The sequence below is a fragment of the Octopus bimaculoides genome, chromosome 7 (genome assembly GCF_001194135.2).
Source record: "Octopus bimaculoides isolate UCB-OBI-ISO-001 chromosome 7, ASM119413v2, whole genome shotgun sequence".
In the NCBI taxonomy this organism is placed as follows: domain Eukaryota; kingdom Metazoa; phylum Mollusca; class Cephalopoda; order Octopoda; family Octopodidae; genus Octopus; species Octopus bimaculoides.
In genome coordinates, this window is record NC_068987.1 from 30,938,352 (window position 1) to 30,942,140 (window position 3,789).

General features: G+C 40.7%; 1 protein-coding gene across 1 annotated transcript in view; it reads right to left on the reverse strand.

Annotated features, from left to right (window-relative positions):
* The window catches only part of LOC106874171 (ankyrin repeat and MYND domain-containing protein 1), an 84,310-nt gene extending 83,186 nt beyond the window's left edge, over nucleotides 1–1,124 (reverse strand). The window contains exon 1 of the mRNA XM_052969145.1: nucleotides 1,038–1,124. The gene's annotated coding sequence lies outside the window, so the exon portion shown is untranslated. The remainder of the gene's footprint in view (nucleotides 1–1,037) is intronic.
* Nucleotides 1,125–3,789: the final 2,665 nt, after the last annotated feature.

Consider the following 3,789-nt stretch of genomic DNA (forward strand, 5'->3'; position numbering starts at 1 on the left):
ACCTACCTACCTAGCTACCTCCCTCCCTCCCTCCCTACCTACCTACATACATACATACATGCATACATACATACATACATACATACATACATACATACATACATACATACATACTAAAACACAGTGATATAGATAGACAAGCATATGCGCAGCGAACTTTAACATAAAGCTAAAAATCAATGAAAAAGAAAATACCTGCACAATCTATTGAGAAATCTACAATTACTCTACCCAGGTTACAAATTTAGGTTTATACCTGTAATTATTGGGACACTGGGATATATATATAACACATTGCCTAAGTACCAATCTTGAGAAATTAGGCTTCTCAAAACCAGAAAGGAGAAAGTGATTCAATGGAACTGTAAAAATTTGTTCAATTTTCAAGAAGTTTATCAGTTAAGTATAAATGCACATGTCTAGACATGCAACTATAGGCTCGAGAATATATGCACAAAACAAAACATACAAATCTACACATGCACAGGTTCTAAATACTTCATATAGACATGCATACATGCAAAAATACCCTGTTGATGTTGTTGACATTTCAGTGAGGGCGCCTTGGATTTAAGTTTGAAACCAGTGCTTTCTCTATTGACAAGAAATCTTGAATAAAACTGAATAAGGACATACATATAAGCATACATACATACATACATACATACATACATACATACATACATTCATACATACATACATACATACATACATACATACATACATTCATACATACATACATGCATAAGTACGCCACATACATACACATATACAACTCTCCCACACAGACTCGTCCATTATCGTGTGATAAATGCCGCTGATGTAAACAGATGAAAGATGTGTGTGATGTAACAAGTGTAGAAAACTCTACAATGCATGGAAAACTCAGGGTTAAAGAAATCTCATATATTTCGTACCCTTATTTCAAAATAAATGTTGATTTCGAATGAAACGTTAAAATTTTAAAAGGACCAGGTCAAAAATGTATCCAGGGTGGATCAAACCCTCGCGAAACAATAAGGGTGCCTATAACTCACCTGATTAATTGTCAGTTTCAAGCATGTTCTCTTGTAAATTATTGCATAAACAATTAAATCACTTTGAACGCAGTAAACTGATGTTGCTATGGCACTTGCAGGGGAGATAACTCTAACATTTCTTTTAATCGTAGTGATTTTTTTATCTCCCTTGTTTTATTATGATAGTACGTAACGATATATTATAACACATACACACAGAGGTTGGCGTTTGGAAAGTCTTGTTTTTCTCGTTGGCAGACCTATACCTGCGATGACAGTAATATCCTGGGGCCGATCAAAGCCTTGTGAGTGGATTTGGTAGGCAGAAACTGACATCGTCACTGACGTAGACCAACATGTAAGTGACAGTGCCGGCTACAATGACCGTACTTGGAATTGTCCACCAGCCTTGTCTTTGTACTGTTTTCCCCATAGGATTTGCTTTTCTTCGTCCATAAGCTTCTCCCGCTCCTCCCATCTTTTTAAACCTTTGTCAAGTTCCAGCTTCCAGCGTGGGCGATCGTCAACAATATCGTCGCACTTTTCAACACGTCTGTACAAAACATGCTACTCTGAAACGAAGATGAAGTGTCCATGTTCTCTTACCAGAGGCCAGTTCGCCATACAGAAAGTCTTTTGGGTCCTCCCATCTTCCATGCGAGTCAAAAGAAGAATCGTTGTTGCAATGGAATGAAGAGGCTGGGTGCGAGTCAGAACCTTATTGTCAGTACCTCGGTCAGTCCATTTGATGTTCAGAATCCGTCTCAGGCTACGTAGTTGGAAAGGCATGGCTCTTGCCTGGAATAGGTGCTCCAAATCTCACTGCCATAAACTCTGTAGATTGCAGCGTTAGTGTTTGTCGTTAGCGTACATGCTTTCCCAAACTCTCGTTCTCAGTCAGTCTAGTGGTCCTGAATGGGGGTCCATATGGTCCTTGGCGGTCCACTTAAGATCTTGTTAAAATATGTTTCATTAATTGGTTCCACTTCTACAATACACAAAATATTTTAACAATCTTTTTTAATACAATTCCTAATAATATTTAATTATAAAAATATAATAGGATTTTTTAAACATTGAATGGCTATGAGGGTTCATTCAAATAATGTAGGGGTCAAAGAGGAACCATAGGCAAAAAATGGTTGAGAATCATAGGTCTAGCTAGTGTTGAAACTGCTCTTCTACATCGTCAGTTAATCTCAGACGCTAGGGAAAGGTTTGTGATGGTGGGGCTGAGGTATGTATGCTCATGGATTGCCTCAAGCTCACATTTGTGAACGAGGATGGTAGTAGAGTGCTCAGAACATCGGTCCAACATTTGGTTCTCTTCCGGCAGGTGCTCTAGCCAAATTCTTCGTAAAGTTCTGCTGTTGCTTCTCCGAGTGTGTTGCCAGTGCCGTATCGTATGAAAACCCTCTCTCTGATTAATACATTTGGCACTTTGGTTTTCACCCTCATTCAAAACGGACTGAGTAAGTTTCCGTTTGATTTTGTGTGAGGGTAAATACCATCAATTGATGTTCCAAAGGTGTGCTTCAGGATGACAGCCTTATTCCACTCCACATTGAATACTGAAGGACCATCAAACAGAATGGCGCCTTTCAGGTTTCAGTGGAATGAATGAACAATCCCGAGTTACCCTATCTTGGCAAAGATTTTGAACAGTCTTTCTCTGTTCACACCTACCCGAAGTCAACCGCCCACTAATGACGACGACGTTTCCTTCACCACGCGACGTTGACCGCGCGTACGGACGGCTGCTAGCGGCGGCTTCTTACTTACCTACCAGAAAATGGGGGCAACGACATTCTCTAGGGGAGGGGCGCATAACACATGGACACACACACTCGCAGTCGATATCGCGACGGCCTTTGCACACGGCAATACGGCCGACTTCTTCTGGCATGTGCGTGCATGCATGTATGTATGTATACAGAGAGAGAGAGAGAGAGAGATAGAGATAGATAGATAGATAGATAGATAGATAGATAGATAGATAGATAGATAGAGAGAGAGAGAGAAAACCACTAACCACCCGTAGTTACCGTTGTAGACACACGGCATATCGCTCGGCGGTCGTCGATATGCCGGTATCTACGACGGTAACTACGAGTGGTTCTCTCTCTCTCTCTCTCTCTCTCTCTCTCTCTCGCTCTCTCTCTCTCTCGCTCTCTCTCTCTCTCTTTCTGTATACATACATACATACATACACACATACACACACACATGCCAGTAGAAGTTGGCCGTATTGCCAACACAAAATCTGCTGAGAAAACAGCTAGATTGCTTTGAATGTTGATGTTGCATGCATGCAAGCTAGGATTTTATCAATTCAGGCCGGGTCAACTGGCTAGATGATCTGATATTGAAAAACATGTAATCCCCAAAGATCCTCGGAACATCACAATGATGCATAGATGTATCTTAGAACGAACAATGCACGCACATGCATGCGCTAGCACGCTTACACACACACACACACACACACACACACACACACACACACATGCGATCGTACATGTGTGTGCATGTATATACGAGGGGGTACCCAAAAGAAACCGGAATTTTGCAATGTTATTTTATTCACTTAGTTTTACATGTTTACACTTTTATCGCTTTCAAAGCATTTTCCATTTGAAGCAATGCATCGGGGTCCAGACACGTTTTCTACTCTTCGAAACAGTTCTGGAAGCAGTTCTGCGAAGTGGTGCCTTTTAACACCTCCGTTTTTTTTTTCTTCACCTCCTTCACATCTGCAAAACGTTTTACT